The sequence below is a fragment of the Cherax quadricarinatus genome, chromosome 45, assembly GCF_038502225.1.
Source record: "Cherax quadricarinatus isolate ZL_2023a chromosome 45, ASM3850222v1, whole genome shotgun sequence".
In the NCBI taxonomy this organism is placed as follows: Eukaryota; Metazoa; Arthropoda; class Malacostraca; order Decapoda; family Parastacidae; genus Cherax; species Cherax quadricarinatus.
Window position 1 is genome coordinate 16,065,213 of NC_091336.1, and position 27,529 is coordinate 16,092,741.

At 40.8% G+C, this 27,529-nt stretch overlaps 1 protein-coding gene across 2 annotated transcripts in view; it reads left to right on the forward strand.

Annotated features, from left to right (window-relative positions):
• Window positions 1-27,529, forward strand: part of LOC128694807 (uncharacterized) — a 214,619-nt gene that overhangs the window by 29,289 nt on the left and 157,801 nt on the right. The window contains exon 2 of one of the 2 annotated variants that reach the window (XM_070094325.1): window positions 3,277-3,386. The exons of the other annotated variant lie outside the window; for it this stretch is intronic. The gene's annotated coding sequence lies outside the window, so the exon portion shown is untranslated. The remainder of the gene's footprint in view (window positions 1-3,276; window positions 3,387-27,529) is intronic. 2 annotated transcript variants of the gene reach the window in all.

The following is a 27,529-nucleotide window of genomic DNA, read 5'->3' on the forward strand; positions in this document are numbered from 1 at the left end:
TATAATATTTAGAGGATTACCTTGGGTCCACATATAATATTTAGAGGATTACCTTGGGTCCACATATAATATTTAGAGGATTACCTTGGGTCCACATATAATATTTAGAGGATTACCTTGGGTCCACATATAATATTTAGAGGATTACCTTGGGTCCACATATAATATTTAGAGGATTACCTTGGGTCCACATATAATATTTAGACCTTGGGTCCACATATAATATTTAGAGGATTACCTTGGGTCCACATATAATATTTAGAGGATTACCTTGGGTCCACATATAATATTTAGAGGATTACCTTGGGTCCACATATAATATTTAGAGGATTACCTTGGGTCCACATATAATATTTAGAGGATTACCTTGGGTCCACATATAATATTTAGAGGATTACCTTGGGTCCACATATAATATTTAGAGGATTACCTTGGGTCCACATATAATATTTAGAGGATTACCTTGGGTCCACATATAATATTTAGAGGATTACCTTGGGTCCACATATAATATTTAGAGGATTACCTTGGGTTCACATATAATATTTAGAGGATTACCTTGGGTCCACATATAATATTTAGAGGATTATCTTGGGTCCACATATAATATTTAGAGGATTACCTTGGGTCCACATATAATATTTAGAGGATTACCTTGTGTCCACATAATATTTAGAGGATTACCTTGGGTCCACATAATATTCTAGAAACGCCTGGTTCACCATCTGGAGCATAGTCAATTATTGTTAATTATGAACTAAACCATTTTAGTAATATTAATCAGTACATATTTGAGAACAATGGTGACTAAGTGACATTAACGAATGTACCGCAGTACTGTATATTAAATGACTTAATCCTTATTTCTGGCCTAGCAATTACTGGGTAGTCATTTTGTAATGATCAAATTATCACCTGTTGATAATAATTAATTTTCCTGTATTTTCTAGACAATTTCTGTATGATGTGCATATGTACTCCACCTTTGATTTATACTTGACGATCAGCCGCTAATCTTGTCCCATTAAGCCAGACTTTCGGCTTGGTAGGCTTAGCTAACGTAAATAATTGTAGGGAAGATAACCAGATCCTTGTGGCTAAAAGCCTATTTGCTTACCAGCTATAACACAAGATAGACATCACGATTAAATATATGTACTAGTGTTGACAAAGCATTGTAATTATAAGTACTGTTATAAACTTGCATTTGTAAATGAAGTTACATCATCTTAGACCCTCCTGCACTGTTATGGTTCTCAAGCTTGTCTAAATTTTGAACTAAAGTTTATAAAAATCTTCTGTGCATTTTCAGTAACTTGATTAAAAGGATTTTCAGCGTTCATTTGTAGAATTTCACATTGTTTACAGATAAGGTAATGTAAAAAATATGTATATATTGACTGAGAGATAGAAACATTATTTTTATATAAATTTGTTATCTGTTTAAATAATTATAATCAAAGATAGTCTCGCCCTTCATCTGTGATCCTTATGAAAAAAAAGGTCTCAGCTACTAGTCGAAATTATCAGCATTTTTTCTGAATGATTTTCCAAACATTGGATTTTATATGACTGATCAGTGCACTATAGTATTCAGGGGGAGTGAATGGCTCTTTATCCGGGGAATTGGAAATACCTCCTTTGTTGAATCAAACCTGATTGCTTCCCATTTCCTAGGAGCCATGACTTCCGGGTTATGCGCTTTCCCATTAATGTAAAATGTAATACTTTCAATAATAATAAAACTGTTATTGGCACAATTTTCACTCTTAATATTTGTGTTTTTTAGGATCGAATATCGGTCTTGGCGTCTATAGAAAAATCCTCTTGCAATAGGTAGACAAGGGAGAGTTCAATGCCAGGTTGAGCAGGTAGCAGCCTAGCCGAGTACCACTTTCGTGTGGCGTGAGGTGACTGCCGATCTTGTTAGCAGCCCAGACGGTCATGTGGTTGATGCGTGCAGCAACTGGTGGTGGCCGCCGGCAAGCTTCTCTCTTTCCTCGGCACAGTCGTCCACATATTGATGACCAGATCTGGCACACCGGTTTATTTAGCTGGGTTTCGTCTTCAATCGTTCCACCGTGTATGTGGATATCCTTAGGGTTTAATTATGCTAAATCTATTTACAAAAATAAGCCATATTTGGGAAAGGAAACATTAGATGTGTCCTGGACTGTTTTCAAGTCACAACTCGATAATGTGACAATAATAGACCAGAAACCTCTTCTATATGTTCTCATCCTAAGTATGGGTTATTTGTATCTTATTCGAGCCATGATATAGCAATTTGACATTCTTCATGCAGACTTTACATTTAATTCTTGGTTTGTATTTATTTTATATTGACAAGGGCATGACTAATCTCATAGGTCAAAGGCCTCTTCAAATCTCATTGCAACCACGGGGAGGTTTATATATTTCATTGTATAAACATACTTTATTCCCTATTTCAGGGATTTATATTTTCTGGAATGTTAGTATATAAGTGAATTGCGACCATAACGGCCCTCGTGCATTAATAGATTTTAAATCTAAGGTAACTAGAGCCAATTCTGCCAACTTACTTGGACTTGGGTGCCATCAGCGAGAAAGTGGCAGCGCCAGACTAGGGGTCACTAGTGGCTGTGTGAAAGTGAGACCCTTGAGACGAGCACTGTTGGGTGATCAATGAATGTTTGTACGTTCGTGCGTTCCGTCTGGATATGCAACCCGTCGTTGCACTGTACATACTAACGTATGTTTTCCAATGAATTAACTAGCTGCGGTCTCCCGTGCTGCCTGCAGTCGCAGCTACATAACTAACGTGTATGTTTTCCAGTGAATAAACTATCTGCAGTGTCTAATCCCATTGCCAAATGTTACGCACCTATTAATGTAATCCGTGTATTGGCGGTTAGCTATAAATGGAAATAGGTTTTATTAAATTAACTTAAAAAAATACAAATACGAGCGTGTAGCTCGCTTAGATCATTATAAAATTGACGCATGTCAATACGTTACAAAACAAACAGCATATTTTGAGAACGAGTCGGGAATCGTCTCCAGTCTTGTGGTTTCCAGGTTAAGTAATCCGTAGGTGCGTTAGTTTTGAGGGCTTTTGTATGAGCTAATTTGGATTTTGCGGTGATACAAATTGCTGTTTTATTAGTTGCTTTGCGAGTGTGTTTTTTTTTTACTAGTCATTAGTGGCTGTGAAATGAGATCGAAGGTCATGCCAGCTGATCTAGTTTGTGTATATATATATCTGATGATTTCCGTTATTTTTTCTACTCCCAGAGCCCGGCCTTGGACCACGCTCGTCTGGTGCTTGCCTGGTCAACCAAGCTGTTGCTGCTGGTGGCCCGCTGGCCCACATATCCATCACAACCTGGTTGATCTGGCACCAGGTGAAGATACTTATACAATTTCTTCTTGAAAACTTTTATTCTTGTCCCAGCAATGTTTGATAATTTTTGGTAAGATTTTGAATATATATATATATATATATATATATATATATATATATATATATATATATATATATATATATATATATATATACACTAAACTATAGACCTGTATCACTAACGTGTATAGTATGCCAGGTCATAGAGAAGATCATCAGGAGGAGAGTGGTGGAGCACCTGGAAAGAAACAAGTGTATAATTGACAACCAGCATGGTTTCAGGGAGGGAAAATCCTGTGTCACAAACCTACTCGAGTTTTATGACAAGGTGACAGAAGTAAGACAAGAGAGAGAGGGGTGGATCGACTGCATTTTTTTGGACTGCAAGAAGGCCTTCGACACAGTTCCTCACAAGAGGTTACTGCAAAAGCTAGAGGATCAGGCACACATAACAGGAAAGGCACTGCAATGGATCAGAGAATACCTGACAGGGAGGCAACAACGAGTCATGGTACGTGACGAGGTGTCAGAGTGGGCGCCTGTGACAAGCGGGGTTCCACAGGGGTCAGTCCTAGGACCTGTGCTGTTCTTGGTATATGTGAATGACATAACGGAAGGGATAGACTCAGAAGTGTCCTTGTTTGCGGATGATGTGAAGTTAATGAGAAGAATCAAATCGGATGAGGATCAGGCAGGACTACAAAGAGACCTGGACAGGCTACAAGCCTGGTCCAGCAACTGGCTCCTTAAGTTTAACCCTGCCAAATGCAAAGTCATGAAGATTGGGGAAGGGCAAAGAAGACCGCAGACACAATATAGTTTAGATGGCCAAAGTCTGCAAACCTCACTCAAGGAAAAAGATCTGGGGGTGAGTATAACACCGAGCATATCTCCTGAGGCGCACATCAATCAGATAACTGCTGCAGCATACGGGCGCCTGGCAAACCTACGGATTGCGTTCCGATACCTCAGTAAGGATTCGTTCAAGACTCTATACCATTTACGTCAGGCCCATACTGGAGTATGCAGCACCAGTTTGGAATCCACACCAAGTCAAGCACGTCAAGAAATTAGAGAAAGTTCAAAGGTTTGCAACAAGACTAGTCCCAGAGCTACGGGGATTGTTCTACGAAGAAAGGTTGAGGGAAATCGGCCTGACGACACTGGAGGCCAGGAGGGTCAGGGGAGACATGATAACGACATATAAAATACTGCGCGGAATAGACGAGGTGGACAAAGACGGGATGTTCCAGAGATGGGACACAGACACAAGAGGTCACAATTGGAAGTTGAAGCCTCAGATGAATCAAAGGGATGTTAGGAAGTATTTCTTCAGTCATAGAGTAGTCAAGCCGTGGAATAGCCTAGAAAGTGAAGTAGTGGAGGCGGGAACCATACATAGTTTTAAGGCGAGGTATGATAAAGCTCATGGAGCAGGGAGAGAGAGGACCTAGTAGCAATCAGTGAAGAGGCGGGGCCAGGAGCTATGAATCGACCCCTGCAACCACAAATAGGTGAGTACACACACACGTCCACAGCAGGACTTCAACCTGCAAACTCTGCATTAGAGTACAGAGTACTTTATCTACTACGCTAGACCCCAGAATAAGTATGGGTGCCTAACCGAAGTTAGACGATGTTTCCGCATACCCCGAAGCACTAGGCTTGTTTACAACTTCTTTGAGAGTTTAACAGTACACTTGTCACATATGTTAAGAAACTCTGGTATATATTAGGGGTGTTCCAAAATATTGGTATCGACCGCAAATGGAGTATAGGTGTTATTACCAGCTAATTTCCATGATATCGGTATCAGTATCGGTGGGTATCGGCAAAATTTTGATGTTATTGGTATTGGTATCTGCAGACATTTTGGCATTGTCCTATCTCTAGTTTTAGTGCCTGTACCCATAAGGGAAGGGGGATGCATTTATGTTGGTCAAGGCTTCTTGTTCTTGTGGAATGAAACATTATTGCTTCCCATTCTCCAGGTGCTCTATGACTCCTAAGGATTTAGCCTTTCCCCACGAATATAATAAGTGTCCGTATTTATTCTCATGTAGTTGTGTTTGAAGAGATCGATCCAAATCTAGCCCCGCCTTATGTTTTCGCCCGATTTGAGTTTTTTTTTTTTTTTGTGTTGCACTTACTACAGTATGTCATGATCATATCTTCCCTAGTCATCCTCTGCTTCACTGTTCTTGAGTTCTTTTAGTCCATTCCCACCTGGTTAATGATTAGGGTTAGTTTGAATGAAGAAACCATTATTTGCTCTTGTCTGTGTTTCCTGCATTTTTAAAGGAAAGATTGTTAAGTTATATATCGCCTAAGGAATGCGAGGTAATCAAGTTTGATCCTGAAGGTAATGCGTGCAAAAAACAGATTGATCAGTAATTGTTTTTTCGTGGTTACCAATATTGTGATAAGTTGATAACCATGTTCACATTTGTATGGTTGTCAGTACAGTATGTATGTGCTAACGCATGCTAATTCAACGTAAAATTGATTACCAATGAATATATACACAAGCCCACTTGATTCCATTTTTACATTTAGCCTTGAATTATGCCACTTACAGTACGGTAAAGAAGATTAGTCTCAAGCCCCGTCATTTTGCGTGTGATCCCAGACAAGAAAATTACATTATTACTGTACTTCTTATATTGTCACACTAGTTAAGTTCGCGGTAGTCTCTTCACTGAACAAGAGATGCACCAGGAAGTCATTTCGAAAGGTGGAAAGTTATAGTCTTACTAGGGAGATTTTTCGTCATACCAAGATTTTTATCATGAGGCTGCAGACAGATGAGTGCAACAAGGTTTTTACCACGAAAGGCTGCAGACAGATGAGTGCAACAAGGTTTTTACCAGGAAAGGCTGCAGGCAAATGGTGTACGAGCTTTTTATCATACGCTACAGAGAGATCAGTGAACAAAGGTTATATCATGGGTTTAGGGGTTAACATAAATTAAATTAAAATTGTAGAAACATAATGTAAGGTTTTACCGTGAGACTGCAGAGATGCCCATGCTGAAGATGCATTTATGCTTTCAGATTTAAGTATGTTAAGGGAATTAGACAGCCTATGATGGACCGTCTGGTGGCGGTAGTATTATTGGAAATTACCTGCAGATCCAGGAGTGGTTTGCATTCGCCCATTACTAGTCGAATGCTGCCAGTGTTTTTAGTCGAAGCCTTGCTTTATTAATTCTGCATGACCCTTCCTGGGCCTGTGCCCTAGGTTAAGGTAAGTGGTCATTTCTTATGAGCAGCAGGTGCCAGTTTTTGGAATGATCCTTTGAACGGGGCTTGATGTGTGTGTTTGTTATATAAAGAAACTCAAAAAGATATTTTAAGGTGCTCTCCCACCAAACCTGAGGGTGGATCAGGAGGCCATGCTATGCCTGGATGCAGCCTTGTGCTATTCCAGACTGGAGTATGAATGCCAGAATACTCCACGGCCTGCTCTTTTCAAGGAATTCGACTATGCATGGGTTCATTCCATTCTGTTTCTGTTTTGAGAGCTAGGTTGAGTATGTTGAGCTTTCTTTGGATCTACGCCGTGAAGAACTAGGACTCCATTATTTGTTTTGGATTTGGTATATAACTAGAAAGTCAGCTTATAGTGCGGTCTTCACAATGGGAAGGGAAATTCCTTTGCTCATCGTGGAAGAGTTCTTGTGAGGTTTGGTGTTTTAGTGCTAGCTGCTCTCCTGGCCGGTATGTGTCTGGTGAAGGAGGTTGGGTTCTCCCCCTGCCCTTGGACGGTGTTTGAGATGTCTTTGTAGGCATTAGATGGGGACCCCAAATAGCCGCGCTCTGGTGATGACCTTGGCTAATTTGTTGGAGCATGATCGTGTTCATGCTGTGATCACTGTGGAGCTCCATGCACTCAGTGCTATCGTCCAGATAGTTGCCTTAGATCTCGGCTCACTATCTGCTCAGAGTTCCAATAATCTGTTTTTTTGACCCAGTATGCTTCTGTCTACCCTGCTCGAAAGATGCAGGAGTGATTACTAGTTAAACCCCCTCCAAGCGCAGCACAAGAATGTGGGGAACTTTTTGGAATCTTCTGATGTTAACAATTGAAAGGATTTGTAACTGATACTGATTATTTTAACTTAGGATGACAGTATTAGCTTGTGGTGTGTTTCATGCTTGTAATTTTTTGTTTAATTTTATTTTTGTTCTTATGTGTATTGTATTTTTTAAAAGCGTTGAATGATCAAAGCTTACTTCATATTTCAAACTACCAACTTACCTACAAACGAATCCATGCTGACACCCTAAAACTGAAAATGGGAAGACTATTATATATTTCAGCCAGGTAAACACAGTTTGTTAAAAAGGACCTCAGTGTGAGGCCAGAATATGCATACTATATTTTTCTATTGTCTATGTGGAATTGTTTATAATAACCGTTAAAAATGCTCGTGATGCAGTTTGTTCATACGGGTAGGATACCTGAAAGTGAGAGGCTGTTGAAAAGTCTTGAACTTCTTACACTTATTGTGTTATCTCTTAGTATACTCGTGATATCGTTTGTTTTATGGTGATTGAATGTATTTGGCGTTTACAAAAAAAAAACAGTATTTTGGACAAAAGAGAACCGCATTTGTGTGTTAACTGTATGAAGTGGGAGTAGTTGTCGAGGTGTTTGTTTAGTAAATACGCAGAATTGAGCTTGGGAAAGGATTCACAAATAGCTGCTATGCTCTACTGGTTATCTTGTGTGTTTTCGTGAAGTTGTGTACGAGTCTATGTTTGCTCACACTTTGAAACCAATCGGCCATTTAAATGTTTTTTCTTTATTAGCAACATGAACTTATCTTGTGATTTCGACGTTTAAAGACATTATTGCTGGAAATCCAATAAAGCGAGTCTACCTTTATCATGCTATTCGTACACGTCGCTACAAGTTTGTGGCAGTACCTGATATAACTTCTCTACGTGTGTGTGTGCTGTTAGAAATATATAACTTGATATATTCTCCTACTCCATGTTGGGCATTGATAATAGTTTATTGTGTTAATGGATGGTGATATAAGTCTTGGGGCTTGTATTACTTAATTAACATTATCATAACAGCTGGTAGATGGAGTCTGGTCTGCACACTTGGGGTTGTCTTCTCTGAAGTACATCAGATTTTAGCATTTTAAATCTTCAAGGTGGGAGAGGTGCGGCAAGACGCCGGTAAAGGGTCTTTGATCCAAGGAACTGTAGCATCCTTCCCCTTCCTTGTATCAAACCTGATAATCTCCCCTTCCCCAGGCACTGTATGATCCCCACGGGTTTAGCTCTTTCTCTGGTTAAAGTAAATATTAATTCAAAATGTTTACAAACACTTCCTCGTAAATCCAAATAAATTTAACGTGAAGCCTAATGTGTTTTGGAGAAAAATATTCACAGCCTTACATTTCTTCTGATGTTCGTTGACCACAAATTATTTTGGCAGATAATGTGCAGGTGTTGATGTTGCATGTCTCGGCGTGTGCTGGTTCTTCCTGCCTGTCTGCACCTTATCCGAATGCCATTAGTCACTCTGTAACAGAAATTCCAGAATTAGTTTTTTAGGCATTATATAAAAACTAACTAATTTTTGTCACAAACTGTCAGCTTAAAAAGAGTGCAAGTTTATTCTTGTTAATGGTTTTTTAAAGTCTTCGGTAAATCTCATTTTTTTTTTTGCAATAATTTAGCTGCAAAATTTAAATAACTGTATTACTTTACCTCTATTGGGTATAGGTTCCCTCAGATGATTTTGCACCATTAAATATACAGGCTAAGATCTGTTGTCCTACTTCAGTACATATCTGCTTAGTCCTTTCTCAGATGTACTGTACTAGTTCTTCCTGAGGACCCCCCCCCCACAAGCGTTTGAAACTCGGGGACCTATTTGGACAGTTGTGGGACAAAGCTGATATTTAAACGATATAGCACTGATGGTTTTCAAATATGGCATATCCATTAGTTATATTTTATTAGCATTTAGGTCTCCCTAATCAAGCAGTATGCTACCCACGAAAGTGAGTTATCGAGTTATATATATTTTTGCACCTGGCATATATTATTATAAAGTAGTTGTAAAGGAAAAATTTGACTTGATGGAGGTGATGGCGCTGGTAGCAGTCCCTCCCACTTCTCCATGACTGGTTGCCACAAGATGTGCAGAGTTGTATGGGCGTGCCAGTTCCGCTATGACCCCGGTCTCGAGTCATGGCGCCCATCACCATCACCACCGTGACACCACTTACAACGGGTAAACATATTTTCTCTGAAAAGATATATAATTTTTTAGAAAATTATGAAATATTAAAAGTTTGTGTGCTTACCAGCTAATATTAATATCGCCATAAAAATGAGTGCAAACAAGAACATATAGGCTACAAGCTGTGAGAAACATTCCAACAGCGAAAGAAATATATTAGTCGGTAATGAATCTATATAATATTTCAATAAACTTGCAATAGGTGAAACATTTGTTTGTTATAAAAAAATAAAATAAAAGAGTTGAGGCTATGATCGCCAGAATGTATTGAGGTAACCTGTACATATGGCAGGGTGGTGTGGTAGACAAGGATAAATATAGTTTCCGGCACTATCTTAAAATGTAGCAGATTACAAGAATAAAATTGATACTTCCTAAATGTTTGAACAAAGTACACATTTTGTAAATAAGGTTGGTAACATTTACAAAAAAAAAATATGCAGAATTTACTGCGCTTAGATAATGGCAATTTGTTGTAGTTGTAGATATGCAGATTCTTACATGTAAAGATAATGGCTGTCCTGCCGAGGAGGGACAGGCACCTAGCAACATCTGTTATTGGGACAATGGATGCATTCTCTAGAATGTTTGTTAATTTCTCATTACTCTGTAATTTGTTCATGATTGTCGTGATTGTGGCCAGCTCTACCTGGAGCTCATTACCTTTGTAACTTGTCATGATTGTGCCCAGATCTAGTCCATTACCTTTGTAACTTACCGTGAGTGTGACCAGCTCTACCTGGAGCTCATTACCTTTGTAATAAATCATGATTGTGACCAGATCTAGTCCATTACCTTTGTAACTTGTTCATCTCTCAAAACTTTGGGGTCCAGTCCCTGGACCCATTATGTACCTCTGTAATCTTTTGACTACCGCTCACAGGATGGGTATGTGGTGCATAATAAAGATACTAAACTAACTAAAGACAATGGCAATTTGCTGTTGTAGATATGCAGATTCGTACGTGTAAAGATAGTGATGCTTATCTGTATATTAGAGCAGCCTAGCTGCTGTATCAAGTGATGACTTAATAAAGCTTTATACAGTGAAGCATTGTCCAAATTTAAGCTTGCTATGCAACTTTTGACTTTGTTTTCATACATATTTGCAATACGTCATTCATTGTAACCCAGGTCCTGTGAGCCTAGCACTGTATGTTGGAAGCTGGAGGGAGTCGGGGTGTTTATAAACAGTGTATGACGAGAGTTTGAGTGACAGTTGTTGACGCTGCTGATAAGATATTTGCAGGTGGCCGGTGTATGAGAGGGTCTCTTGTGCCCATGTCAGTCAGAGGCAGATCTCGTAACCTTAGACAACGGAAAAGGGGGGCGATGATGTGATAATAATGCAGCAGTGGTGATAGTTATAACAGTATTGATTAAAATAGTGATAACGATAGAAAAGTTACTCTGAAATTAACTCTTGACATGAAGACTTTAAATTATTAATCTCTGAGAGTCGATATCCCAGGAGAGCCAAACAGTTTGGCTATTTCTATTTGGTTCCTTAAGGTCGTCTTTCTTAGGATGTGATCCACAACGGCTGATTAGTTCTTGGATATCAATTTACTTCTAGGCGAACAAGGGCAGCGAGTGTTAGGAGACTTGTACAGTTGTCTCACCTCACCCAGGATGCCAACCCGGATCTTTTCGATTGTGAGCCAAGCGCTTTATCACTGATGATGATTAGTGCTAATAATTATACAGTTCTGGTTGTAATTATAGTGGTGGTGGAGAGAATGATAGGGGACAGTATTCCTCACGAGAAGTGTACTAATGACGAGGCTAGAGATTATTACTATTATTTTTATTATTATTATTGCTGCTGCTCCTCATGAATGTAATAATAATAATAATAATATGATTTTTTTAATCACTTATATGAGGGTTACCTGGAGGTTATTCCGGGGATCAACGCCCCCGCGGCCCGGTCCATGACCAGGCCTCCCAATGGATCAGGGCCTGATCAACTAGGCTGTTACTGCTGGCCGCACGCAGTCCAACGTACGAGCCACAGCCCGGCTGATCCGGCACTGACTTTAGGTATCTGTCCAGCTCTCTCTTGAAGGCAGCCAGGGGTTTATTGGCAATTCCCCTAATGCTTGATGGGAGGCTGTTAAACAGTTTTGGGCCCCGGACACTTATGGTGTTTTCCCTTAGTGTACCAATGGCGCCCCTACTTTTTATTGGCGGCATTTTGCATCGCCTGCCCAGTTTTTTACTTTCGTAGGGAGTGATTTCTGTGTGCAGATTTGGGACCATTCCTTCCAAGATTTTCCAAGTGTAGATTATGATATATCTCTCCCTCCTGCGTTCCAACGAGTACAAGTCAAGTGCTTTCAAGGGTTCCCAGTAGTTAAGGTGCTTGACAGAACTTATACGTGCAGTAAAGGATCTCTGTACACTCTCTAGATCTGCGATTTCACCTGCTTTGAATGGAGATGTTAATGTACAGCAGTATTCCAGCCTAGAGAGAACAAGTGATTTGAAAAGGATCACCATGGGCTTGGCATCTCTCGTTTTGAAAGTTCTCATTAATAATAATATAAATACTTTAATCACTTGCATGAGGTGTGTATGTACAACCAAGAGATGTACATCTCTCGTTGTATAGACACACATATACACACTTGTATATTACATCAGAAGAATGCTATTCCTCGTTCTCCTTTATTTAAAAAATAATTCTTGTTTATTAATGATTGCAGTAATCTGTAAAGTCAGAAAATGTGAGAGAATGGGTAGAGAGTAATAGAGGTAGAAAAAAAAATGCAGAGATAGAGAAATATAGAGAGAGTGAGTGTGAGTTACTGACGTTTTTTACCATACTTGAACCACCACGGCCAGTTCAGGAGAAAATGAATAGAAAGTGAGTAGGCAGCAACCCTCCTGGGTATTGATTTCACTTCTCTCATGTCATTCATTGGATGGCAGAGGGTGGTGGGCAGGTAAACGTTGGCACTAGAGCATTGTGGGCAGGCAAACACTGACATCGGAGGTTGGTAGGCAAGAGAAGTGACCACTTTTAAATAAAAAAAGGCACAATACCGTGACTGGAACAATACACAAATAACTCGCACATAGAAGAGAGGAGCTTACTACGACGTTTATGGTCCAAGTCAGACCGAAACGTCGTCGTAAGCTCCTCTCTTCTATGTGCGGGTTATTTGTGAAGTGACCACCCCTCAAGGAAGGTTCCTTGATGTTGGTGAGGGGCTCTTGATTTAGGGAATTGGATCTGTGCTCCAGTTCCCCGAATTAAGCCTGAATGCCTTCCACATCCCCCCCCAGGTGCTGTATAATCCTCCGGGTTTAGCGCTTTCCCCTTGATTATAATAATAATAATGTGAAGTGACCACTTATATCTTAATTAAAAACATTAGGTACAGGGGATACCTTTTACCCAACACTTTCAGTAGGCACTGCAGTTTTCTTACACAGGGTATGGCATTTTTCGCTTGACTGCAGTTTTCATAACACATTCCATCACCCCTGGATGCGACATGCAAGTCACACACACAGGTGCCTATTTTTACTGCTGAGTGAGCAGGGACAGGAAAAGGGTAAGGAAACTGACAGTAGCCATGGGGAAGGCGAGATAGGAAGTGCTTACCCTGCGATGTTACGGTCCTCCTCCTCCTATCTTTGTGGGGATGCCAGAAATAAGTCTATTGTCTATACATAGTGTATTAGGGCCATTGTGAAAATTCAAATCTATGTTTGTAAAATCTGAATAAAAATGTCTTTTTATTTGCTATATTATATAGGAAAGTTTTGTATATATAAAAAAAATAATAGAACTGGAAATAGAAAATAAGACCTTTTAATCCATATGGAGAAAGTTCAAAAGCTTAGATAAGAGGAAAGCTGGTGAGGCAATCATTGCTTGCCAGAGCACGGCCATTCTGAAAATGGAGAGGCCTCAAGCACTGTTTCCTGTTCCTCAGGTTTTTTGCATTCGGTGATAAACTATATTTCAGATTAAACATCTTGCCCAGGCATTGTAGTCGTTATTGTAAATGGGTCAGTGACTTTCTTGTGTAGCGAGCAGCGGCAAGTAGAAAGCATGACCACATCATCACACAGCATATATTTTTTTATTAATTTATATTGTAATATGACGCATCAAACTTTTAGGGAGAAAAATCCAACTCTTGAATGAAAGAAAACGAGGGTAATTTAACTGAAAAAATGTTCATTCTAGCCTTAAAGCAAAACTTCAGCCTGATATGTGCCTTAGTTCTCTTCGATTATTTTATATATTTGTAAGATAAATCGTTGAAATGTCAGCACTAATTGACTTCTCTTTTTTTCCCTGCAGGTAAAAAACTGCATTCCAGAAAGCCCCAGGTTTGATGCATGTGTTAATATGAAATTTACTGTTCAGGTTTATTTTGTTTGTGTTGTTTAGGAGTTGGTGGAATGTTGCCTGTGAGCTTGTAGAATGTTGCTTGGCAGCCTGTAGAATGATGCTTGTCAGCCGGTAATACAGTTATACAGGTGTGTTTGTATGGAACGTGGTGTAATTGACATATATGCAGTTTTTCTTTTCAGTAAGATTGCAATTATTTCTTCGAATACTACAAAAGGTAGAGAATCGTTTCGAAATTGCATCAGTATATAGTATATACATAGTAATTCATAAATACAGAATTGAATGATAAGAATTTATTTGCTTACTCGGGTAGCACTGGAAAGGGCCCGGGCTGAAATGAGCCACATTGTTTGACTTTGTTAGACTGTCCTAGGTTAAATCTACATAATTTATCACAAGTGTATTCTTACATTTATGTGCTTTCCAAACCTTAATACCTTTAATGGGTTTCATGAGAGATATGAGAAGAAGTGTAAAATGTGCTCACTGAAAAACAGGGGCGCCGTGGGCACAATAAGAGAACATTGTATCAACATCCGTGGCCCCAGACTATTCAGTATCTTATCAGAAGATATCAGAAACTCCTGGGAACAATGTAGAGGTCTTCAAGAGGTAACTGGACAAGTTTCGCTACCAAGTGCCAGATCGGTCAGGCTTTGATTGGTATGTGGACCAGTGGGCCGCCAGTAGCAACAGCTTGGTTGACCAAGCAAGAACCAGACAAACCTGGCCCAGAGCCGGGCTCCAGTAGTAGAAAAACTCTCGAAACTCATCAGAAGAGAAAAAAAAGATCGGAGACTTCCGGCAGCCCGGCCCTGGTCAAGCTTGCCTGGTGAACCAGACTGTTGTTATTGGCCCACATATCCATCACAGCCTGGCTGATCTCGCACTTGGCGGTGGTGTTTGTCGAATTTTCCCATTATACAAAATTATAATTTTGTTTGTCAGATCACTTGTAGATTTCTTGGATAGCTTTTCTCTCTCCAGCCTGAGTGAGATGGATCCACGAAAAAGTCACGGGAGAAAAGGTAACAATACAAACCTAACACTGAATATACATGTAATGCCACGATATTGTGTAAGATGTTTTCAATTTCTGCATGTTATGTATTGCCTTACTTTGCTTACTTAAGATGTTGAATAAAACGGGAGTTTTTTTTTATATATGTGTAATACCATCATATATAAACCATACCACGGGCGGGGATAGAACCCGCGATCAGTCTCAAAACTCCAGACCGTCGAGTTTTGAGACTCTGATCGCGGTTTCAAGCCCCGCCCGTGGTATGGTTTGTTTACAATCGTGTCATTACGATTTAGTGAGTCATGAAACCATCATATATAAATTGTGTTGTCACTGTCTATAAGCAAGTCATGTACTGTCAGTTAATTAATAACTGGTTTAAAATATTTTTTTTTGTTTTATTACTTTAATTGTTTATGGTATTTAACTAAAATGTGATTTTTTTTTAGTTACTGTTTTTCCCTAGCCAAAACTGTGACATATTTTCTGTGACTTTTTCTCCCTGTAACCTTTTTTTCCGGATATCAAGTGAAATGTATCGTACTCCTGCTGATTCAATAATAAGTCTCGTTTTTCTGATCTTAAAAAAGGTATGAATCAAACCATACCACGGGCGGGATTTGAACCCGCGGTCAGAGAGTCTCAAAACTCCAGATCGTCTGGAGTTTTGAGACTGACCGCGGGTTCAAATCCCGCCCGTGGTATAGTTTGTTTGCAATCGTGTCATTACGATTTCGTGAGTCAAGGGTATGAATATCTGTTATTGTATATACACAAAGTTTATTTTAATATATTTTAGCCATTAAAGAGCTCTGATGTTAGTATACATGACAATTATGACTTAAATGACCTCGTGCAGTCGTAATGGCAGTGGTTCAGTATTAACGTACGTACCCGACATTTAGGGTCATGAGTTCAATCTTACACTCTAAAGATGACAACAAGAATGCGGATATCGTGGTTATGTGAAATGGGTGGTATTTATATTATGGAGTAGGTATATCAAGTATGCTTGTCAAGTGCTTGAGCTGGTGTTTGCTTCGCCTGGTATGAGCAAGTGGTATGCTAATTGTTACCCGAGTGACTTGGGAGAACACGGGGTGTGCAAACGTGCTTGTTTCAGGCTTGTTGGGGAGGGGGAGGGGTTTGGGAAGAGCAAGTATATTGAACCAGGGGAGGGGAAAGAGGGTTGGTGGATTGGGATGGGGGTATATGGTGGATGTTATGAATGTATGAGAAAGTTGTGTTTATGGTTATAATAATAATAATCTTATTTCTACAAGTATATCATACAATTTAGGACTGCGGTGGAGAGGAAAAATTACAGGACTATGAACAATTAAGAAACTCAAGAATACAAAGATAAAGAGTATACTGAATGTAAGTGAAGTTGTGTAAAGATTTAGTGCCATCTTACGTGCTCATGAGACAAAAATGTCCAGTAATCCTGCCACTGAAAAAAAAATGTAACACTCTTTCACCTCATGCTCTTATGATAGTACTATAAGAGAGCAGTGGACAGCTGTCCTCCAAATTAAATAGACATTTCCGCATTAATTACGGTTCGTTAATTTTTGCCAGATTTAAACCTCGACACAAATATTCGTTATAATGTGTTAGCTTAGACGTACTGTTAGTATCCACATGCACGCTGTTTAGGTTGTGGATGAGCCTTGGTATCCACATACATGTTTAGGTTGTAGGGCGAGGTAACTTTAGAGTGGAGAGAGGTTGAGGAGGTAAGGTGGGAGAAGGGGAGGAAAGGGAGAGTGGGAGTAGCGTGGGAAGAAAGGTTGAAATGGAGGGGCATTATTAGGTGGGAGGGATGATAGGGGGGGTGGGATTTGGTGCCTGGTAGGATTCAGAAGTGGAGAAGGGGAGGGGGGTTACTGGGTAGTTGTGAGTGTGGGTAATCTCACCCACATATTTAAACTAACGACTGCAAGCGGTTACGTTACCCTGCAGAATTGTATTTGTTGCCTTATATATAAAAATAGTGTCGCCATATTTTTAGGTAATCTTGATTTTAGATTTGTTTTTTGGTTATAATTTATTGTATATTAAATATTGTATATTTTATAAATTTAAATTTTAAAGTTGCAGGTTTGGGGATGTTGCAATTCGTAGTCATTTGAAATGTGATGCCTACACATTTCTGGTAAGAGAGATATTGAATGAATATTGGCCAATATTTTAAGTTTTTTTTTGTGGAGATGCATCGCCCTACCTCGGTGGGAGACGGCTGGTTTGTAAAAAAAATAAATATAATTAGCAACTTTGAAAATATAACTAGCACCTAACAGGGTAGATAAATTATTTATACAACATTGTTATTAAATATAAGTCTATCAGATGCATGTGGGTCATTGAGATAACAACCCACTGTCAGGAATACTTGAATCCAAAAAAAATATAAATTAAAGTTAACTCGGTATATATGCAATGAGAAAAGCACCTTGACATGTACAGTATATCCGCCGAGCAGGCTGAACGAAGGGTGGAGGGAAGGGAATTATGATAGATTCTAGATCATGAACCCTAAGCTAACCTAGAATAATATTTAATTTGATTTGGTTTAGATCGTGCAGAAATTAGCGTATTGCAGCGCGTGCGGATGCGCATGTTCTGTTTGGGGGACATGTTGCAGGCGAGGTCAGTTCTCACATATAAAAGTTGACATTGTTCCCAGTGTAAGTGAGGTGAAACTTAAAGGCGGTGCATGCTCATTATTATTACGAGAAGCGCTAAACCCGTAGAAATTGTATAGCACCTGGGGGAATGAGGAGATCTAGTTTAAGCAGAAGGGGAAGATAGCTTTATTTCCTTGGATCAAGATCTCTTCCCCGGCATCAAGCACCTTCCCCCAAATTGAAGAGGGTGTGACACTGTTGAGAACCCTTGTAACGCATTTTTTTTTTTCAATTAGAATCTCTGAATGTATTAACACTGGTTTCAAGTCATGCTGTGGAGGTAGAAGAACCCTCGGAATACCTCACACGTGCAGCATGGTGACTAACCATCAGATCCTCCGCTTATATATCTGGAGACACACTACTAGGTGTTCTGGGAATCTGGAAACACAACTGCTTAGTGATGTGTCAGTCTGGAGATACACACAACTATTCAGTGATGTGTTAATCTGGAGATATTGTCAATCTGGAGACACACTGTTCAGTGGTCTATGAAGCTGGAAGCAGACACTACTAAATATCTTTTATACACACTGCTCGAGTTTATTACTCTCTTCATGGAGATGCTGCGGCCATACCGCCACCTCCTCCAGCTGTGTTCTCAATGTTCACTGAAGCCACGGGTCTTCAACCATAACTATGAGTAGTAGCGTCTGACCTAGACTTGTGACTCCTTCGAATTCTCTCACTCTCTCTCTTCGAAGGCGCACGTATAGGAGCAAGTCCTAGCTTCTCAGCACCTGGTCTCGCCCTTACTGCTTTGAACTGAGAAAGTAACATAGCACTAACACGCATCTTTCTCTTCACCTCGTCTATATCTTTTGTTTTAATACGAGGTGGGTCCTTCGAAGGAGGGGGGGTGCCTCGAAGTTGAACTGATCGAAGGAATTGTGGCTACCCTACCCTTCCTTGGATCATACCTGATTGTTTCACATTTCTCAGGCGCTTACCCTTACGAGGTTAACGCTTCCCCCTAGTAATAAGAACTCTGAGGGGTAGAGAGAACGAATCCGATAAAGCTATCGGAAAAGGACTGTAAAATCATAAGAGTTTGCACGAAAGGAGGGCAACGAGTGAAAGTAGGCAGGAGAAAGAGTGATAAACCATGTATAGAGAAGGTGAGAGTAATAGGGAAATGTGAGATTAGCATAAGAGAGAGAGGAAGATATATCAGATTATACCATATGTTGTCTCGAATTCATTTTACATCAGCAATCAATCATATCAAATACGAGACAAGAAAAGACTAACACAAGAGGTAGAAAAGGAGGAGAAGATAGATTGAAATATAGAATGATGCATAGGGACATGGGGGAGAAAAGGGACAGAAAACGGTGAAACAGTAAAGCAAAGGATGGACAGGATGAATGAAGGAGGGTTAGGCTAATTGAAGAAGGAATGGGAAGGAGGTATAGGCTGAACAAGGGTGGGGGAGTATGATGAAGAAAGGATATAAATGGTATAAAATATTTACACGATGGAAAAAGAGACAAATGTAGTATAATGATAGCCTTTATTAACAACGTTTCGTCCACACAGTGGGCTTATCAAATGACAAACATATCTGATTTGAATAGAACATAAGAATGGAGGAACACTGCAGAAGGCCTACTGGCCCATACAAGGCCCACTGGGCGAGACATTGCCAATTAAGGATCATATTATATTACATTTGTTATTTTCTGTGATGAAAGAAGGGAAGGAGGGATATAATGGAGGAGGGAGGGAGAGAAGGGAGACGTTTAAATGACGGTTGGAGGGACTGCATTCCAAGGATTCTTGCCAAGGGAGTTGACACTAGGCTCGCCCGTGCGTGCTCCTCCTGGGTGTTGGGGCGCCTAGGGTATCCTGCAAGACACTGGGAGCTGTTTACCTGACAGAGGGAGGGAAGCAGGGGTGGCAGACACTTGCATCTGTTTACCTGACAGGGAGGGAAGCAGGGGTGGCAGAAGCACTGGTAGCTGTATATCTGACAGGGAGAGAAGCAGGGGTGGCAGAGGCACTGGTAGCTGTTTATCTGATGGAGAGAAGCAGGGGTGGCTGAGGCTATCTTGAGCAGAAAGAGGGGTGAGACGAAGTACCATCAGAGTAAGAGATGGTATAAGGTTCCAGAAGTATAAAGAGGGAGGGTAGGAGATACGAGGAGCACAGTAGTAGGAGGTAAGCAGGAGCAGAAAGAGGGGTGGTGGGAGACACGAGGAGGTAGCAGGGGTAGTGGGAGACACGAGGGGTAGCAGGGTTGGTGGGAGGTAGCAGGAGCAGAACGAGGGGTGTGAGAGGTTCCGGGCCCTGGTTGAAGGTGCTTGCAACCGTTAGTGGATTACTGAGTTTTTAAAATTAAGTACACACACAACTTGCTGCAACCCTATTCTATATGAGTTACATAGGAAGAACAAAGGTTAGAGATGTTTCCATGTTGTATTCTATCGTACAGGATGGGCTGTATACAAGAGGTAGTGAAATATTTTTGCCTGAGCTGGGAAATTTCAGCACGGTGATGAGGATATCGTCATGCATTTCACTATGGGTTGGGTACACGAGAATTAGGGAACATTGTAGCAGGCCCACTAGCCCATGCTAGGCACGTTTAACTCACACCCACCCACCCACAGGGGCTCCTGATCAACCGGATTGTGGCACACACATTGGGCTGCTGGGGGATGGAGGCGGGCACCAGCAGCCTAGGGCCGGACCGAGGGGGCGGTGACCTCCGGAAGTGACTACAGGTAGCCTGACCTACAGGGAACACACTCATGTACCTGCCCAACTTATACTTAATATAAGCTATCCAAGGTTCTCGCTTCAGTGGCACTCCCTGGAAATTTGTTCCGCTTATATATGACTCGACTTGAATAAAGTTTCATTCCAGCAGAGTTGGACATATTCCGCTCACCAGGTGTAGAGGAGGCGTCGATATGCTAGCAACAAGTTAGGCATGTAAATGGGCTATGGACGTATGAGAGGGACACAGTGAGTGGCTAATTAATTTCTCCTTAATAACATAATAATAACATACGCGTATCACATATTTGGGTAATTAAGCCATTGTTAAGTAATGCCTGTTAGGGGCTGCTCTTTATTCACGGAACTGGATTTATCTTTCCCTTGAGTCGAACCTGAATGCTTCCCATTCGCCTAGCGCTACATGATCACTGTAACGCTTTCCCCCTGAATAAAATGGATTAAAAATGGGATCCGTATCACTGAAAATAAAGTGCGCGACGTGAGATCCACTAATACCAAGCCTCCTAGGTTATAGTAACATCTTTCTGTAAAATAGAATTACCGTTACCTTTACTTTTGATGACTTTCGAGAGTTTTTCTACTCCTGGAGCCCGGCCCTGGGTCAGGCTTGACTGGTACTTGCCCTGACAAACTAGGCTGTTGCTGCTGGCGGCTTGCTGATCTACATAACCATCACTGTTTGGAAGAAAAAGTAAATTTACTATTTTATAAAAAATAAATGTACTTTTTTATATAAAATTTGGAGATCAGATAATTGGAAGTGGCTAAATTGCCAGCGAGTACTTCCAAGTTGTGCCTACATGATGAGAAATATCTAACTTCATGTCGTGTCATAGTTCTTATTGGTCAGGTCGTTGAAAAGCCTAGTGTCCGTTATGCGTATTAGTTTAATTACTGTATTCCTTAACTGAGGCTAATTTTGCACATTCTGTCTCGCCTCCGGGTCTTCTATTGCATTATTTCAAATGGAGATTTGTAATCAGCTCCTTCAGTAATTTCCAGGTGTAATATATAATTATAAATTTTTCTCGCCTGCGCTCCAGGGAATACAAATTCGAGGGTTTTTACGCGTTCCCAATAGTCTAGTGGAAGCGGGCAGTGAATGCTTTCTGCACACTGTCTAGGTCAGCAATTTCGCCAGCCTGACATGGGTTGTTAACGTACGTAGGTATTCAGATCAAGAAGGTACCAGTGTCCTCAAGCAGCTCGTTCTCCAGTTTAAACAGTGAGCGTGAGAATACCAACTCTAAGGTACTGATCTATTCCGTTTCTTTTAAATTTCGGTATTTGAGATTAACTCTGTACAAAGATAAGTTAATTTAGTTTAGGTTAACTTTACCTGATCTAGAAAGACTGAGTGTATAATTTTCGGAATTTTTTAGACGGCAGAAATCTATAATGAATTTTGGCATGCGAAAACAACCATTATGTTTGGAATACAGGTTGCCAAAAATGTATCATAGTTGGGTTGTTTACTTTTTTTTTTGTATCGAGGCGGTAATCTCTCGCATTTGTTAATTGTTGTATTGGGTTAGTTGACTGTTAGCTGTTAGGCTCTTTAAAAGACCCTCACGTGATTATTGCCCAATATCTTATATTTCCTTTCCGCTCTCTGGTATATGTGGTTTGATTACATTTTATATACAAGTTACAAGTTTATTCTTATATGTTCCATGGCTGCTGAGCCCATATATATCTGAGGCTTGGATCTTTACTGTAGATTGTTCTCAGAGACCCACTTTACTGTAGATTGTTCTCAGAGACCCACTTTACTGTAGATTGTTCTCAGAGACCCACTTTACTGTAGATTGTTCTCAGAGACCCACTTTACTGTAGATTGTTCTCAGAGACCCACTTTACTGTAAATTGTTCTCAGAGACCCACTTTACTGTAGATTGTTCTCAGAGACCCGCTTTACTGTAGATTGTTCTCAGAGACCCACTTTACTGTAGATTGTTCTCAGAGACCCACTTTACTGTAAATTGTTCTCAGAGACCCACTTTACTGTAGATTGTTCTCAGAGACCCACTTTACTGTAGATTGTTCTCAGAGACCCACTTTACTGTAGATTGTTCTCAGAGACCCACTTTACTGTAGATTGTTCTCAGAGACCCACTTTACTGTAGATTGTTCTCAGAGACCCGCTTTACTGTAGATTGTTCTCAGAGACCCGCTTTACTGTAGTTTGTTCTCAGAGACCCGCTTTACTGTAGTTTGTTCTCAGAGACCCGCTTTACTGTAGTTTGTTCTCAGAGACCCGCTTTACTGTAGTTTGTTCTCAGAGACCCGCTTTACTGTAGTTTGTTCTCAGAGACCCGCTTTACTGTAGTTTGTTCTCAGAGACCCGCTTTACTGTAGTTTGTTCTCAGAGACCCGCTTTACTGTAGTTTGTTCTCAGAGACCCGCTTTACTGTAGATTGTTCTCAGAGACCCGCTTTACTGTAGTTTGTTCTCAGAGACCCGCTTTACTGTAGTTTGTTCTCAGAGACCCGCTTTACTGTAGATTGTTCTCAGAGACCCGCTTTACTGTAGTTTGTTCTCAGAGACCCGCTTTACTGTAGTTTGTTCTCAGAGACCCGCTTTACTGTAGATTGTTCTCAGAGACCCGCTTTACTGTAGTTTGTTCTCAGAGACCCGCTTTACTGTAGTTTGTTCTCAGAGACCCGCTTTACTGTAGTTTGTTCTCAGAGACCCGCTTTACTGTAGTTTGTTCTCAGAGACCCGCTTTACTGTAGATTGTTCTCAGAGACCCGCTTTACTGTAGTTTGTTCTCAGAGACCCGCTTTACTGTAGTTTGTTCTCAGAGACCCGCTTTACTGTAGTTTGTTCTCAGAGACCCGCTTTACTGTAGTTTGTTCTCAGAGACCCGCTTTACTGTAGTTTGTTCTCAGAGACCCGCTTTACTGTAGATTGTTCTCAGAGACCCGCTTTACTGTAGTTTGTTCTCAGAGACCCGCTTTACTGTAGATTGTTCTCAGAGACCCACTTTACTGTAGATTGTTCTCAGAGACCCACTTTACTGTAGATTGTTCTCAGAGACCCGCTTTACTGTAGATTGTTCTCAGAGACCCACTTTACTGTAGATTGTTCTCAGAGACCCACTTTACTGTAGATTGTTCTCAGAGACCCGCTTTACTGTAGATTGTTCTCAGAGACCCGCTTTACTGTAGTTTGTTCTCAGAGACCCGCTTTACTGTAGATTGTTCTCAGAGACCCGCTTTACTGTAGTTTGTTCTCAGAGACCCACTTTACTGTAGATTGTTCTCAGAGACCCACTTTACTGTAGATTGTTCTCAGAGACCCACTTTACTGTAGATTGTTCTCAGAGACCCGCTTTACTGTAGATTGTTCTCAGAGACCCACTTTACTGTAGATTGTTCTCAGAGACCCGCTTTACTGTAGATTGTTCTCAGAGACCCACTTTACTGTAGATTGTTCTCAGAGACCCGCTTTACTGTAGATTGTTCTCAGAGACCCACTTTACTGTAGATTGTTCTCAGAGACCCGCTTTACTGTAGTTTGTTCTCAGAGACCCACTTTACTGTAGATTGTTCTCAGAGACCCGCTTTACTGTAGATTGTTCTCAGAGACCCACTTTACTGTAGATTGTTCTCAGAGACCCACTTTACTGTAGATTGTTCTCAGAGACCCACTTTACTGTAGATTGTTCTCAGAGACCCACTTTACTGTAGATTGTTCTCAGAGACCCACTTTACTGTAGATTGTTCTCAGAGACCCGCTTTACTGTAGATTGTTCTCAGAGACCCGCTTTACTGTAGATTGTTCTCAGAGACCCACTTTACTGTAGATTGTTCTCAGAGACCCGCTTTACTGTAGTTTGTTCTCAGAGACCCACTTTACTGTAGATTGTTCTCAGAGACCCGCTTTACTGTAGATTGTTCTCAGAGACCCACTTTACTGTAGATTGTTCTCAGAGACCCACTTTACTGTAGATTGTTCTCAGAGACCCACTTTACTGTAGATTGTTCTCAGAGACCCACTTTACTGTAGATTGTTCTCAGAGACCCACTTTACTGTAGATTGTTCTCAGAGACCCGCTTTACTGTAGATTGTTCTCAGAGACCCGCTTTACTGTAGATTGTTCTCAGAGACCCGCTTTACTGTAGATTGTTCTCAGAGACCCACTTTACTGTAGATTGTTCTCAGAGACCCGCTTTACTGTAGATTGTTCTCAGAGACCCACTTTACTGTAGATTGTTCTCAGAGACCCGCTTTACTGTAGTTTGTTCTCAGAGACCCGCTTTACTGTAGATTGTTCTCAGAGACCCGCTTTACTGTAGTTTGTTCTCAGAGACCCGCTTTACTGTAGATTGTTCTCAGAGACCCGCTTTACTGTAGATTGTTCTCAGAGACCCGCTTTACTGTAGATTGTTCTCAGAGACCCGCTTTACTGTAGATTGTTCTCAGAGACCCGCTTTACTGTAGATTGTTCTCAGAGACCCGCTTTACTGTAGATTGTTCTCAGAGACCCGCTTTACTGTAGATTGTTCTCAGAGACCCGCTTTACTGTAGATTGTTCTCAGAGACCCACTTTACTGTAGATTGTTCTCAGAGACCCACTTTACTGTAGATTGTTCTCAGAGACCCGCTTTACTGTAGATTGTTCTCAGAGACCCGCTTTACTGTAGATTGTTCTCAGAGACCCGCTTTACTGTAGATTGTTCTCAGAGACCCACTTTACTGTAGATTGTTCTCAGAGACCCGCTTTACTGTAGATTGTTCTCAGAGACCCACTTTACTGTAGATTGTTCTCAGAGACCCGCTTTACTGTAGTTTGTTCTCAGAGACCCGCTTTACTGTAGATTGTTCTCAGAGACCCGCTTTACTGTAGTTTGTTCTCAGAGACCCGCTTTACTGTAGATTGTTCTCAGAGACCCGCTTTACTGTAGATTGTTCTCAGAGACCCGCTTTACTGTAGATTGTTCTCAGAGACCCGCTTTACTGTAGATTGTTCTCAGAGACCCGCTTTACTGTAGATTGTTCTCAGAGACCCGCTTTACTGTAGATTGTTCTCAGAGACCCGCTTTACTGTAGATTGTTCTCAGAGACCCGCTTTACTGTAGATTGTTCTCAGAGACCCACTTTACTGTAGATTGTTCTCAGAGACCCGCTTTACTGTAGATTGTTCTCAGAGACCCGCTTTACTGTAGATTGTTCTCAGAGACCCACTTTACTGTAGATTGTTCTCAGAGGCCCGCTTTACTGTAGATTGTTCTCAGAGACCCACTTTACTGTAGATTGTTCTCAGAGACCCACTTTACTGTAGATTGTTCTCAGAGACCCACTTTACTGTAGATTGTTCTCAGAGACCCACTTTACTGTAGATTGTTCTCAGAGGCCCACTTTACTGTAAATTGTTCTCAGAGACCCACTTTACTGTAGATTGTTCTCAGAGACCCACTTTACTGTAGATTGTTCTCAGAGACCCACTTTACTGTAGATTGTTCTCAGAGACCCACTTTACTGTAGATTGTTCTCAGAGGCCCACTTTACTGTAGATTGTTCTCAGAGGCCCACTTTACTGTAAATTGTTCTCAGAGACCCACTTTACTGTAGATTGTTCTCAGAGGCCCACTTTACTGTAGATTGTTCTCAGAGACCCACTTTACTGTAGATTGTTCTCAGAGACCCACTTTACTGTAGATTGTTCTCAGAGACCCACTTTACTGTAGATTGTTCTCAGAGGCCCACTTTACTGTAGATTGTTCTCAGAGGCCCACTTTACTGTAGTTTGTTCTCAGAGACCCACTTTACTGTAGATTGTTCTCAGAGACCCACTTTACTGTAGATTGTTCTCAGAGACCCACTTTACTGTAGATTGTTCTCAGAGACCCACTTTACTGTAGATTGTTCTCAGAGACCCACTTTACTGTAAATTGTTCTCAGAGACCCACTTTACTGTAGATTGTTCTCAGAGACCCACTTTACTGTAGATTGTTCTCAGAGACCCACTTTACTGTAGATTGTTCTCAGAGACCCACTTTACTGTAGATTGTTCTCAGAGGCCCACTTTACTGTAGTTTGTTCTCAGAGACCCGCTTTACTGTAGATTGTTCTCAGAGACCCACTTTACTGTAGATTGTTCTCAGAGGCCCACTTTACTGTAGATTGTTCTCAGAGACCCACTTTACTGTAGATTGTTCTCAGAGGCCCACTTTACTGTAGTTTGTTCTCAGAGACCCACTTTACTGTAGATTGTTCTCAGAGACCCACTTTACTGTAGATTGTTCTCAGAGACCCACTTTACTGTAGATTGTTCTCAGAGACCCACTTTACTGTAGATTGTTCTCAGAGACCCACTTTACTGTAGATTGTTCTCAGAGACCCACTTTACTGTAGATTGTTCTCAGAGGCCCACTTTACTGTAGATTGTTCTCAGAGACCCACTTTACTGTAGATTGTTCTCAGAGACCCACTTTACTGTAGATTGTTCTCAGAGACCCACTTTACTGTAGATTGTTCTCAGAGACCCACTTTACTGTAGATTGTTCTCAGAGACCCACTTTACTGTAGATTGTTCTCAGAGACCCACTTTACTGTAGATTGTTCTCAGAGACCCACTTTACTGTAGATTGTTCTCAGAGACCCACTTTACTGTAGATTGTTCTCAGAGACCCACTTTACTGTAGATTGTTCTCAGAGACCCACTTTACTGTAGATTGTTCTCAGAGACCCACTTTACTGTAGATTGTTCTCAGAGACCCACTTTACTGTAGATTGTTCTCAGAGACCCGCTTTACTGTAGATTGTTCTCAGAGACCCACTTTACTGTAGATTGTTCTCAGAGACCCACTTTACTGTAGATTGTTCTCAGAGACCCACTTTACTGTAGATTGTTCTCAGAGACCCACTTTACTGTAGATTGTTCTCAGAGACCCACTTTACTGTAGATTGTTCTCAGAGACCCACTTTACTGTAGATTGTTCTCAGAGACCCACTTTACTGTAAATTGTTCTCAGAGACCCACTTTACTGTAAATTGTTCTCAGAGACCCACTTTACTGTAGTTTGTTCTCAGAGGCC